Source organism: Callorhinus ursinus, unplaced genomic scaffold, assembly GCF_003265705.2.
Source record: "Callorhinus ursinus isolate GAN/ISIS: 27379988/994484 unplaced genomic scaffold, GSC_fseal_2.0 scaffold4, whole genome shotgun sequence".
Lineage (NCBI taxonomy): Eukaryota > Metazoa > Chordata > Mammalia > Carnivora > Otariidae > Callorhinus > Callorhinus ursinus.
Window position 1 is genome coordinate 8,061,515 of NW_027397066.1, and position 15,318 is coordinate 8,076,832.

Consider the following 15,318-nt stretch of genomic DNA (forward strand, 5'->3'; position numbering starts at 1 on the left):
TGAAAGAACCTTACACTATCTTGAGTTTAGCTGAGTGGACAGGAAGCTAATAAAAGCATTTTTATTCATATTTCAGTCCCTCACTTCAAGAACACAGCACTTTTATTATGCACTTTTAACAACAGAGTAACATTTTCTGCAGGGGTGTGTTTCTGTGTGTGGTGGGGTAGTCCTGTCTGTGTTAGGGTAGGGTGTGTGGCCTTATGGCAGTAAGTTAAGGATACACAAGGGTGTGATGTGGTTGGAGAAGATCAGAAATACAAACTCTAAGCAACAGAGATAAGAATGCCAAATCCTAGGAAGGCAGAACCATTCACGACAAGGACAAACTATCTACTTCAGACCTATCCTTCTTAATGTTCATAACACTGCTTTCCTCTAAAATTTACATTATGTTTAATTTATGCTGTTTAAGAAGTGTGGTCAATAAATTTAGAAAAAAATTCCACTGAGTATGTTATCATCAATGCCTGTGATGAAAATACACACACACACACACACACACACACACACACACACACTCACTCACACATTTGTGCTGATGGGCTTCCCATAGGAGATATTCTTGGACTTTGAGCTGGAGTTCCTTGAGTCTATACCTGCATCGTCCAATATGGCAGTCACTAACTACACGTGACTGTCGAGTACATGAAATGTCACTAGTTCAGGCTGAGATACATTCCAAGTACAAATATATATTGGTTTTTTGAAAACTTAGTACAAAGAATATAAAATATTTCACTTATGATTTTTATGCTGCTTACATATTTAAATGGTAATATTTTGAGTGTATTAGATTTTAAAAATTCACCTGTTTCTTTTTATATTTTTTTAAAGTGGCTACTAGAAAATTAAAACTATGTGTGAGGCTTGCATTATATTTCTGTTGGATGGTGCTGGTCTGGACCAATAGCTGCTTTAAGGAGCTTACAATTTTACTAGGGTAAAGATATTTAACGTATCATAAAATTAGTAAGTATGGCCATGCATTGCCACACATCAAACCACATGTACTATTATTTGAGGTCATGCAATGTTTTTTTTGTTGTTGTTTGTCTTGTTTTGTTTTATTTTTAAGTAAATTACATCTTCAGCTAATGAAAGTGAGGATAACGGAGCACTAGGAAATATATTTTTATTTTATGTTTTTGGCTAAAATTTCAAGATTTCCCTTCCTTTCTAGCAGAAAGCCATTACTATTTGCCTTTCTTTCCAATATACTCTTAAGATAATAATAAATATAATTGTAATGATATAAAATACTTTTTAAAAAATTCCAGTATAATTAACAGTGTTACAGTAGTTTCAGGTTTGCAATATAGTGATTCAACAATTCTATACATTACTCAGTGCTCATCAGAGTAAGTGTGCTTTCTATCCCCTTCTATTAGTCAAATGCTTTCCTTTTTATGGCATTGATATTTTCCTGGGTTGTCAGACCACAGTCTTTGTGTTTTTAAATATGAAGCACCGGAATAGGCAAACAATAGAATATATTAATACAGTAGTTCTTTACTTGAAAGAACCTTTACTTGAAAGAACCCCCATCCATCCATTTCACAAACCCCACCCACCTCCCCCTCTGCCAACCACGTTTGTTCTCTATATTTAAGAGTTTGTTTTTTTGTTTACCTTTTTTCTTTGTTTGTTGTGTTTCGTAAATTCTACATGTGAGCAAAATCATATAGTATTTGTCTTTCTCTTACTGATTTATTTCACTTAGCATTATACCCTCTAGATCCATCCGTGTTGTTGCAAATGTCAAGGTGGTTCCTCAAAAAATTAAAAATAGAATTACCACATGATCCAGTAATTCCACTATTGGATATAAAATACTTTTTTTTTTTTTTAAAGATTTTATTTATTTGAGAGAGAAAGCACGAGAAGGAAGAGGGTCAGAGGGAGAAGCAGACTCCCCGCTGAGCAGGGAGCCTGATGCGGGACTCGATCCCAGGATTCCAGGATCATGACCTGAGCCGAAGGCAGTCGTTTAACCAACTGAGCCACCCAGGCGCCCGGGTATAAAATACTTTGTAAAAAAAAATGCCTACTAAATACCAATTACTGGAACAAGCACTTGACATTTATTATTTTATTATAAATGAAAATTATACACTCTTCTATTAAAACTCATAATTCCTTAAGACTTGGACTATGTCTTATGACATAGAAGATCTTGCAAATAATTAAGGTGTTTAGTAAATATTTTTTTGATGAATGGATGAATTCATATGCATATAAACAGTGCTTCTCAAACCTTTGAGAGTATACAATGGGATAAAGTGTGGGGCTTACTCTGCAAACTGCCTGGGATGTGCAAGACCAAGGGCAAAAAAATACCACATCTTCCCGAAAACATACATTTTATGTAATGGTAGGTAATTTAAAACCATTTTTATGGCAAAGAAAAATTGAAAGTATGGTGGGAGAGACTGTTAAAATCCCATGAAATTTTAAGATACAACAAATATGGGACTTCAAAAGAATGCCATCTTTGCTGCAGACTTTTCAAGGCTCAGTTCTCAGCCTCTGACACCTTTCCTTGTCCCCCGCCACCTGGTTCCCACCTCTGCCTCCATAGAAAAGTTTGCCCAGAACTGCTGAAAGGGAGCTACCACCAGCCTTCTTAATATAGAACCCACTGATGGCCGGCACCGCACGGGGGTCTTGGAGCTACCCCACACTACAAGAGCTTATCAAATCAGCAGTGACCAAAAGCCTTCTTCCTTGGGGGTGTGGTGGGATAGAGAGTTGATTTCTATCTTTCTGCTCTTAAGACACTAACATTATTGCCAAAATGTCACAGTTAAATCCTGAATCTCCAAGATTTGATCTCCAATTTAATGTTCAATATTCCCATATTCTACTTGAGGGCTCTGCCATCACCCTCAGCACTGCTAGGCTGCCCTAGGAGGCGATGTTCTCCTTTGGCCCACATGTCATCTTGTGTGTGTCTTTTGTCTGCAAAGACCTTGGCTCAGCTGACTGGTTAAGCAGGAGGAGGATGCAGGTTAATTTCCTCCACATTGTGAGAGCCGTAGCGGGGATGTCAGCTCAAACAGCCCTCCTGGTTTCTTTCCCTCCCTCACTCATTTCTCCCCATGGGAGGAGAGCCTGCCTCTCTGCTTGGTGAGTTTGGTAGAAAATGCTGAGCATCACTGGCAAGCTCCTTTGCATTTTGTTTGTTTGTTTATTTAGATTTTATTTTTAAGTAGTCTCTACACCCAACATGGTGCTCAAACTGATAACCCCAAGATCAGGAGTCGCATACTCTACCAACTGAGACAGTCTGGTGCCCCTCTCCTCTGCATTTTGGACACATGTGTTCTGGTCCCAGTCATGCTCTCAGGTGATGCCTGGGGGGCCCATCTGTGAGTGGCTGTGTGCATGAGTGTCTAATTCAGGGGGAGTGTTAGATCTGATTCCATGTTCTCCAATCCTGGTTTAATAAGCAATAACATTGATTATTTGGATCTTCACCTGACTGATTCTTGTGTCTTTCTTATGCTTGTTTCCAAACTCAGGGAAAGGGAGATGTTATTGGTGGGCTCCCAAGTCTCCACTGCACCTTGATTATAGCATCAGGGAGCATCAGAGAGGAATAAAAAGTCTCATTGTATGAGAAAATTGCGTTTATAGAAACACCATCTTTGCTTCTGCTTGGGGTCTTAGGCTTACTGTCTTCTTGGACTCTTTTGTGCCAAGGACGTCCTTAATTCCACCAGCTGGAACATACTTAAGATTTCAGGGGGTCCCCACTTCTAAGTCAGACCCTCTAGAAGCTGTCCTCCCAGAGCCAGTTTTCTGTCTTGGGCTTGCCTTTACCACATGAGTCACACCAGTGATGAACACCCCTCCTGGAGAAGTCATATCCATGTGGCAGGAGGGGTTGGGAGAGACCTACTAGGCCAAATGCAAGATGGCAGGACTAAGACCCTGGCAGACAAGTGACGTGAGGGTCTTTCTACCACTTAAAGGATTACCTTAAAGCTAGCTGGAAATCTTGCTTTTATGCTCATCTTTCTTCTCACACCAAAACAAATCTGAATAGACAGTGTTCCCAAAGGTTTGAAGTAAAATCTCCTGAAGTGCATGCCAGGTGGAGAGGGGAAACAGAGACCAGAGACATGCACCTAAAAATGGAGTGGCTTGAAGGGGACCCTGCTATCTACTTAAGGTAAATCTTAAAAGCCATAAGCATTACTTTCATTGTTTTACAGATTCCAAAGCCCTTAGAGGTTGGAAACAGTTTCAAAGACTTTTTTGTCCTTGTTGGAGAGAGAGCATACAGTGAACAGGGAAAGAGTAACCATTGGCTTAGCAGCTACTATTTGATAACAGGTGAGGGATCACATTATGCTATGTGAATGTGCATTTTAGAAGGTTATTCGAGATCATCGACGTTGACTCTGGTTTTTGTAGCAGCCTTGCCTGGGGTCTCCCCAAGAGTATGGCTGAAGCCTGTAAAGGGACTAGATCTTCCGGTCCAAACCAAGGCCCCTTTGGCTTTCCTTCTCTGCCGACCATACTTCTGAAATGAATTAAAATGCAGAGATCATACATTGCATTATGGTAACATTAAAATTTCTACTCAGTTTTTGTATTTTAACATGATGCTGAAATTCTTTATGCGACTCTTGATGACTGTATCTGTGTGATTGAATATTTAGCTACAGATTTAATCTAAGTATAAATATGGAAAAAGTTTAGCAAATGAATATGGAAAATGTAATAAATTCTCAGTTGGAAATAATCAAGGCAGAAAAGATTGATCTTTTTACTGGGACAGTTTGTTCGTTAGAGAAATCTTTTATAAAAAGTGATTGTAATTTCCATTTGGTTGTAAATGATGATACAAACCACCATTGGCTTTAAATCTAAGGAGTCAGGTGGAAGATCTGAAATGTATCATGCTCCAAAATTATGACATTAAACTTTCAGAGAAACATGTGCCTTTACGTTTCTGCACAAAACCCCTTCCATGATTTTGTCTTCTTTTCATTTATCATTCCACATATCGTATTTTCCCTCTTTTAAAAAATTTCATACCGCAAAGTTGGCTTAGTTTGATGTATGGTCTATGGATTTTAACACATCTGTAGATTTGTTTAACCACTACCAGAGTCAGAATTCAGAAGAGCTCTATCACGGGGAAAACTCCCTCGTGTGATCCCTCATGTTGCCACGTTCTGCCTCATCCCTAAAGCCCAGCAACAACTGATCCATCCTCTTCTCTTATTTTTTAGATTTAAAAATAACAAAAATTACTTCCAAAAATTCTGTTAACAAAATTCTGGAAAGGGCTCCATCTAGGAACTCCAGCATCAACAGACTTTTAAAATAATTAGTTTAATTCTGAAATTCTTCTAACAAGCTACTCCACAGTTAACACCCTTCTGTGTGTGTGGGAGCGAGGTTCATTCACTGCATATGATGGACGCCTTAGGGTGTCAGGTCCCATTTCTTTTGAAGAACCTATTGCAAGAAACTGAAAGATTCATTATTAAATAGTTAGGAACTTATCCTAAAATAATAATATGCAGGCAAGATTTTTATACAAGGAGTTACATGAAAGAATTAAGAAGTGGGAAGAATCACATGTCCAACAAAACAGCATGCTATTAATGAAATATGATACCTGTAGATGACAAAATACTTCACAGCAATTAAAATGCTGTCCTAAAATATTACACGAGATAAGAAATCGGTCAGGATAGAATGTCAAGGGAAGGATGCGTGTAGTGTGATGGTAAAAAAAGGAGACATTATTTGTATGTGTAAAAAGCATGGCTAATGTTGATCTTCTCATGGAGGACTTATGAACAAGTATTATTTTGTTTTTTATACCATTTTTCTTTTACAAATGGTGTACAGTGACTCAGTGTTATCTATCTCATTAGATATGAATTAATAACTAATAGTCTGCCATTTTTGAGTTCTTATCATGGGTGTGATTTTTTTTTTTTTTAACATGTCATCTAGTGTTCAGTCCCCACTTACCCAGAAGCTGACCCTAAGACAAGACGAGTAGTTTGTTCAAAAGGTAATCCCAGGAAGCACCAGTAGGGGAGAGGGGAAGTAAGATAAGGACAGGAAAGCAGTGAATAAATGGTATATTATCAAGCAAGTAAACCCTGTGGGCAACTGCAGAACACAGTCGGAGAGTTCTGGGATACAGTGCAAATGGCTTCAGAGTTGTCTCAACCAAGGGGGGGTTGTGAACGGGCTGATCAGTGGCAGCGGTGGGGGTGGGGAGAACATTAATGGCATCTACTGCTGCATTTTCCTTTTTTACTGAGAAGGAAACAGGCTGGGCAGTGAATTAATTTGCCCAAGATCAAATCGTTAGTAAGCAAAACCTGTCTTAAAAACTCTCTGAAATGTTTACAACACATAACTACTATTACTGCGGGCGCCTGGGTGGCTCAGTTGGTTAAGCGACTGCCTCCGGCTCAGGTCATGATCCTGGAGTCCCGGGATCGAGTCCCACGTCGGGCTCCCTGCTCAGCAGGGAGTCTGCTTCTCCCTCTGACCCTCTTCCCTCTCGTGCTCTCTATCTCTCATTCTCTCTCTCTCAAATAAATAAATAAAAAAAATCTTAAAAAAAAATAACTACTATTACTGCTACTAAAATCAGTGCCAAGAGTAACGTTTATGCCAATAGTTAGATTGGCCTTTATCACTCCTTCCGTTGGGTCACACTGATTTTGGGGGGTGTTGGCAATGCCTGTTTCCTCTCTAAATTAACTCAGTCTCATACTTTTTGAGCCTCCAGTTTCTCTTTCCCTGTGGGTGAAAACCTCAGGGTGCACCCTGAGCACGTTAGCAGAGGTGGGAGAAGCCTGCAGTTGGAAGTGTGGGTGTCTAGGTGATGCTTCACAATGAGCACCTGAAAAGAGTATTGTGCATACCGCATTCTCCCATTTTCCTCATCTGGAAGTTTATTTTGTCATTATTTTCTTTTAACACTGAGCTCATCTGCATCATTGTGATAATGTCTGAGACATCTTCCATCCCTTCATGAGACGTTTGCTGTGCCTTTCTGAGTACTGTGCATACTCGAAGGAGGGCAAATGTTGAGAAAGGAAATGACGCGTCTAAAGACTATGTGTCCTATACTGGATAATGCTCCCTAAGGATTTTCTTATTGAATAAGTCGAATATCATCGTTCCCGTTATACAGGTGAAGAAACTGGGATCCGGTACATAGGGTATGTTCATTAGGGACAAGCAACTGACTAGTGGTTGAGCTGAGATCCAAACCCAGTACATCTATCTTCACAGCAAAGATTCTTTCCGTCAAGCCGCAAGTAGTTCCTGACCCAAAGGGATTTGATAAGAGATGACAAACCAAATTATACAAGAGATAACACAACAGTGGAGGAGACGCCAGAAGGCTGAATCATTCAGGCAGGATGTGTCAAGTGTTTCTTATTAGGGAGTCTCAGGAATATCTTTGTAGATAAAGCAGAACTTAATCAGTGCGTGCAAAGAACGATAAGTGAGCAAGGTGTCCGTAGGCTGAGAGTCGATGTGCAGTTGCTTTGGCAAAGGGGTGGCACTGGGAATTTTTGGTAGGTGTCAGATGCTGACTATGTGCACAACCTTTCTGACTTGTACAGTTGTAATTCGTAGAATTTGTAATTCTGTGAATCCCCAGCTCAAATAGTGGCTCGTCTGTGAAGTCTGTGATTCCCTAATAGAGCGGGTCTTGTTTTTCCTATGTTCCCAGAACATTCCCTTATACCTTGTAGCATGGTAATTGAGAATGAGGGCCCAGAAGCTGAGATATTACCTGAATTAAAATCCAGGCCTGACTCTTCCTAGCTATGACCTCGGGCAATTTATTTAACAAACCCAGGTTCAATTTTTCTCATGTGAAAAGTGGAAAATGATGGGACTTGCTTCATAGGAATATTGTGAAGTTAGAATATTCTAAAGTTCAGTTGACCCTTGGACCATGTGGGGTTTTGGGGCAGCTACCCCTGTGCAGTTGAAAATCCACGTACAACTTTTGACTCCCCCCAAATTCAACCACTAATAGCTTACTGTTGACTGGAGGCCTTACTGATAACATAAACACATGTTTTGATTAACACATACTTTGTATGTTATATGTATTATACACTCTATTCTTAAGCTACTAAGTAAGCTAGAGAAAAGTAAGTTAGAGAAAGGAAAGCTAAAGCAGGCTAGAGAAAAGACAACGTGGGTTCAGAGCTTAAGGTGAGAAAATGCACCCTGCGGAGTGAATGCAGGATTCAAAGGTAATTAAGCGGAAGGAGCCTAAGTGAGCCTGTGATGAATCCCGTACATCTGAGGAGCAGGTAGAATTTTCTCCCAGATTTGCAGATTGTCATTGGAGGGTTCCAATAGGAGGCGGGAAAGGTCAGAAGGTCCCTGACCTTCTGACCTGCTGCTGATGGGAGCGGTTCCAGTGCTCCTGGCCTCTGCACTCCCGATCCACAGAAGCTCCAGTTCCTCTGCTATCTCTTGCAGCTTCTCCCCTCTGACAAAATTTGACTTTTGTGTTGCTGGTTACATCTTCCACCAGGTACAAAAATGTGGCTTTTGCTGTGATGTCCTTAGGCTGCTACCTCGGGAATAGAACATGCAGCCGGGGGACAGGGGAAAATGAAAACTTCCAGAGTTTCTCTGCACTAAATATATATGGTGACTCTCTTAAGTGCAATTTGTGATCAAGTTTTAGTACTTTGAATTTCTGAATTTAAAATTGCTTTTTTAAAAATAAATCTCCTAGCTGCACAATTCTAGTTTATTTATGTATCTATTTATTTATTTTTCTTGTGATATAATTGACATATAGCAGGATGTAAGCTTAAAGTGTACAACATTGATTTGATACATTTATGTATTGCATGCAATTACTCCCATGGCCTTAGCTGACACTTCTATCATGTCACATAATTATCATTTATTTTTTGCGGTCAGAACAGTTAAGGTCTAATCTCCAAGCAACTTTGAAGTTTATAATACAGTAATGTTATCTATAGTCACTATGCTGTGCATTAGATCTCCAGAACTTATTCATTTCTAGTGGTGAATTTGTATCCTTAACCAGTATCTCCCAGTGCCCCCAGCCCCCGGTAACTGCCATTCTACTCCTCTGTTTCTGTGATGCTGGCTTTCTTGGATTCCACATATAAGTGATACCATGCAGGCCTTGTCTTTCTCTGTGTGACTTATCTCACTTAGCATAATGTCCCCAACGTCCATTGTAGAAGATACAAACAAGTGGAAAGATAACCAGTATTCGTGGATCTAGAAAAGTTTATTGACCTCGAATTTCCGTCTTTTCCCTTATGCCTGCTTTGCTTGTGCCTTAAGTGTATGTCTAGTATGAATTGATAGAAAAGTCCAGCCAGACTTTAGGGTTTTTCTAATCACCCCAAAATATACTTGGACACTCTGGGCTTGAATGAAGTAGCCTATGGGCTGTACCTTGATGAATCAGTGGAAGAACAACAGACAGACTATAAAGCTGAGTAAAGTGTGAATGGCTGATATGATAAAGAACGTCAGCCAGTGGCACTCACCACATCTGCTTGCCTAGAAGCCTTTGCTCCCAGAAACCCTGACTCGCTCACCATAGATGGCATCAACAACCAGGCCCTGTATGCGTCTAATGCCCCATCACTGGTCACAAGAAGTTGAGGACGTGGCTCTGCTCGGGCTCCCTTCTCTCTTCTGCATAGTTAAATGTTCCCCATATCCCCCTCATCCCCATTAGCCTACAAACATGCTGCTATTTATCTTATCTTAAAAAAAAAAAAAAAGCCAGAACAAAATAAAACGTTCAGCTGACCACATCTCCCTAAGAGATAGCAATGCCTTTGCCTTTGCAGCAAAATAACTTGAAAAAGTTGTTTTTCCTCCACGAGTCTGTTCCTCTCCTCTTTCTCTTAGGCACACTTTTGCCCCATCGTTGGGCTCCTCTGATGCACTCACTACATCCGATTCAGCGATGATCAGCTCTCAGTGTGCATCTGTTTGACCTCTGAACAGGCTCTGACATGCTCAGTCTCTGCCTCTCCCTCCAAATCCTTTCATCACGAGGCCTCTGACACGGGCCTCTCCTGGCTTTCCTTCTGCCTCCAGTGGCATCTCTTCGGCAGCCTCCCGTCCAGCGTCTCCTCCCCGGTCTCTTGACCCTCCTCAGGCTTCCAGTCTTGCAATTGGTTCTTTTCCTTCCACACTTACTCCCTTTAAATGCCACCTGGATGCTTATGGTGATGAAATTGTGAAGTCTACTCCCAAATTCTGGACTTGTACATCCACCTGTCTACTTGAAACTGCTCCTTGGGTATCCAGTGGTCAGTTCAAACTTACAGCTCCACACCTGGTCCTTGATCTCCTCCAGGATTTACAGCCCATCTCACTCAACCACAATTCCACCCTTCTGGTGCTCAGATTGGTAATCCTGGGATCACTTAGATCTTTTCTCTCACATCCCATATTCAATCCTTTTGATCCTACCATCGGAATGTATATCCAGAACCTGGTCCTCCCTTTCTCCACTGCGGCACCCATTCTGAGCCTCCGTAACCTCTTCCAGGACCGCTACCACCATCTCCTGACTGGCCTCCCTGCTTTCATGCCCGTCCCCCTACAGATTATTCTCAACACCACACTGCCAGAGTGATGCTCTTTGAAGATCACATCACTCACTATTCAAAACCCCCCAGTGGCTCCTCATCTTCCACAATAAAAGTTGACACCTTTACAATGTCCAAGACTCCGCAACTGAACTTTCCTGTTTTCTTCCTGCTCTTTTCTCTTCCTCTGCTCCAGACTCATTGGCCTATTCCTCAAACTCACCAGGCCGTTTTCCATCTTGAGGTTTTGCTTTAGACCTTCACACTGCTTGGATTTCACCGGCGCCAGCAATCCTCATGGCTACATTCCTTTCCCCTCAAGCCTTGGCTCAAACATCACCTCCTACGGATCTTCCCAATCCACCTGCTTAAAAGTACATTTCCTGTCCTATGACCCCAAACCACCCTTGTGCAGTCAAGACTCCTGTGGTGGGCTGAGTAATAACTCCCTATTCACGGGCTCACCGAGAAGTGGCTCCTTATACAATGATTCTGCAAGAAAAGTGTTTGCTGCCTTCAGACCCACTTTGGGGTATAGGATGACAAATTCAATAGCTTTTAGCTCATATGAAAGTAATGAGATGATTGGGGAGCACTTTGTACCTGTAAAGTGCTATCTAAATGCCTCCTAATAATGATGTTCAGAGCTGGGCATCCTTTTAAGAGCAGCTACTCTCCTTTCTCTCCACAATTGCTTTACTCTTATGAAAAATAAAACATTAACTATCCACCAAAGAACAGGATGCAGCCTGCTGGTCGACCAGACAGATTGCTTTTAGGGAGCCCCCTCCATGATATGCGGACATCCAAGATTTCCATTCTTTTATATCGGATTTCGTCCTGGCAAAGTTCTTGACAATTTTCCACAATGCAACTGTTTCTGAATGATATATTAAATGCAAGGCCATGGAGACTTATTATCTACAGTCCTTTTTCTGTCTTATGCATAAAGAAAATCATATGTGATTTGAGATTTCACAGCCCCAAAGTGGGGTGTGTGTGTATGTGTGTGTATGCACGCATACACGCAAGCACACCTAAGCTGAACGGCTTTTCAAAGACTAATCAAACTTCTCTTCATATAGAGTCATCATCTTTGGGGGCTGGTGGGGTGTTTTGAGGACAATTTTGTTCAATCCTTTTATTACAGAGACGAGAAAACCTGAAGCCCAGAGCAGTTAAATGATTTGCTTAAGGTTCTAGGATGAGTTAATGGCAGTGTTGATGGGTAATCACCAACTGTGTCTTCAACATGAAAGCCTTTTAAGTTTTTGTCTTACTAGGGTATTCGAAAAAAAGACTGGCAGCAGATCCAATGATGGCCTATTTGAAACACTGACAGTGTTAAAATGATCTGTCAGCGGCAGAAACTGGCTTGTGTTCTGATGCAGTTGCCCAGTGCAAGAGGGAATCCAGCATTCCATGCTCAGGAACCATTGATCACTGCAGTTCTGTTAGGTGGGCACTTTCTGCTGTGGCTCGCTACAGCTCTTTCCAATGTGCTCATTAGGAAAAGTTAACTGTTGTTCTGAGATTGCGTATTTGCATGCATTGGCTCTGTAGGATCTTGTTCCTGATTAAAGGGCCTGTTGCTGCCAATTCTCAGGGAAGGCGGCTGCCTCTGAAGGCTTGATAACCATTTTTTATGCATCAAGGAAGGCACAAGAAGCTTCAAACCATAATCATTTCTATAAACATAGACAAGCCGTAAATTGTGACTGATACAAATTAAACTATGTTCCTCAGTAATTATATTTTAGAGATTGTGCACCACATACCCAAACACAATTTTAAACTCAGAAAGCTATAATTGCATGTTTAGCGCCTAACACTCTTTGTATATTTTCCTTTGCATGAGTTATTCCAAGGAAATAGATTTCCTGGGCACATCATGAACAGGTTCATTAGGCCATTGGCATGACTCTGACTACATTATTATTATTCTCATCATGCCAATCACATTCTTCTGGAGGGGGAGGTGGGGCTCTTAGCCATCGTGATAAGGAAAAACCAAGTCCTCCTAAATATTTCTCCAGTCTGTTGCTACCATCCTGTCACTGCCCTTGTCTGGGCCTCTGATGTCTCCTCCTGGACAATTGTCACTGTCTCCAGTTGGTTCCCATGTCTTCAGTCATCCTCTAGAGCGGTTTTATAATAAACTCTATTGACCATGACCTGCAGTTAAAAAATGTACTTTACATCACAGCCCCCCCCCCCCCCCCCCACACACACATAGAGAAAAGTTTCACAACATGGGTACCCGTGGCTAGTCTTATCACCCTTACAGACTGTGAAGGTTTTTCTAGACGTTGATAAGAGCAGGGGGAACTTAATGCCACATAGATGTCTGTGGTAGGTGCTGAGATAGGATCCAAGACTGTGTATCTTGGTTTGGCTTCCCACAAAGTCAGAACCCTAGACAAGAATTTGGGTGCCAGTGATTTATTTGGGAAGTGGTGCCAGGCATCAAAAGTGAGGAAACTGAAAAGTCAGAGAGGGAAAGGAGGAAGCCACGTGAGTGGATTAATAAGCAGATGACCGCCATGAGCAAATGGGCTCCAACTTGCTGCCAGCCCTCAGAGCCTGGAACCCGGGGCCTGAAGTTTCATGGCACTGGTGCCCCCATCCACTGAATGTCACCGTACATGGGTCAAGAAATCCCCCTGGGGATGTGACCACCTTCCCCCTCCTCTACCACTCCGTTGCTACCATGTGATTTAAATAAAGTCACCTTGGTTACAGAAAAAGCTCTCCGGCTAAAAGCCACAGGCTAAATTTGCAACCACAGGGATGAAACTAGAGGGTATTATGTTAAGTGAAGTAAGTCAATCAGAGAAAGACAAATATCATATGATTTCACTCATATGTGGAATTTAAGAAACAAAACAGGAGCATAGGGGAAGGGAGGGAAAAATAAAACAAGACAAAATCAGACAGGGAGTTAAGCCGTAAGAGACACTTAATCATAAGAAACAAACTGCGGGTTGCCAGAGGGGTGGGGGGTGGAGGATGGGGTCACTGGGTGACGGGCGTTAAGGAGGGCAAGTGATGTGATGAGCACTGGGTGTTATACGCAACTGATGAATCATTCTACCTCTGAAACTAATAATATACTATATGCTAATTAATTGAATTTAAATAAAAATTAAAAAAAACAAATTCAGGCAACCTAAGTATAGATGGATTTTTTAAAGTGTTTTTTAACTGAATAAATTTGACATGTAACATTGTAAAAAAAAAAAAAAAACCGCAGGCTAAGAACCTTTGAGATGCAGATCCTTGAAGTGGGAAGCTGTCCCCATAAAGAAAAAAAGTTGTGCAAATGCAGGTGAGCTCAGGTGGGCTAAGGGACGTGGGGTAGGATAGACAGTGTTTGTTACCCCTTGGAAACTCTACACTACATACAGCGTTTGCCTGAATATCTTTGGTGAGCTTTTGCTAATAACCTACAAGAGAAAAAATGAACAAAGGTGTTTCTCTATGGTGGACCCCCATCCTCCCAACTTAGTTCTTGCATAATCGGCTTCTTTCGCTGAACACACAGTGAGGTGAGGACGTTTTCAGACTTTGCACGTAGGCTGATTTGAGCTGCGTCACTGCTGGCCAGCATCATCTCCAGCCACTCTGCTCTTTCTTCTCCTTTCATGGCTTCTCCAATCACACTCCATTAACCCAGACACAATTTTAAACTCAGAAAACTGTAATTGTGTGTTTAGCGCCTAGCACTCTCTGTGTGCATTATTCCAGGGGACTTGATTTCCTGCAGCCATCCTGAACATCTCTGTGTTCACTGCATTTGGTATGTTGGCCATACTGAACCAGCTCAGTCACGTAAGTGTTCCATCATCTGCCCAGCCCATGATTCTTGCGTGTGGCTCTCCCTCAGTTTAGGAAGCTCTTTCCTTCCCCCTCTTTTTCTGTTAACTCTGCTAATTTTTTTTAGGTTTCACCTCAACAAACATTTCCTCCAGGAAGCCTTCCTTGACTGCTCAGGTACAAATTAGATTTCTTTCCCAGGCATTATCACAACAACTTGTACCTCTCCCATCATATTACTATCTGCTGGGCTGTGTTTGAATGGCTCATACACTGGCTTGCTTTCAAGATAGATTATGCTTGCATAAGGAGGGTAGTGGCCCCATCCATCTTATTCATCAGTATCACTTCCGCAAGTAAGACAGTTTCTGTCCTGTGAAAGCTTGGTACTTACTAAATGAATAAATGAATTCTTAACCCCCAGACTTATGTCTGGCTAAATGCACGGTATTTATGTAATGAGTGAATCCTGGAAACATGGAGAGGCCATGCATCCCTGATGACGGTTCCAGGTGGAGGTGGGAGGGGGATGGGGATGATCAAATATGTAGACTCCAGAAGGTGGGGCTGTGACATGTTCAATACATATTTGTTAGACAAGGAAAGAAGTTTGCTCGGGGAAACAGTGGGAGATTAGCTTCTCTGGGAAGCCGGAAACAAATTTTGGAGAGCATTGAATACTGGCAAATGGATTTGAACTGTGTTTTATGGAAGAGGGTAAGTCATCAGCTAAGGTGGCTAACTTGTCTCCAGGACACTGTCAGACTCATTAGCAGGTTGCTATGAATCCTTCATGACCTGGCATCTGATTTCCACCTGGCTTCATTTTCTTCCACTGTTCTTGTAGCCGGTGATCCTCAACACTGCTTTCCTGCTTGCTGACACT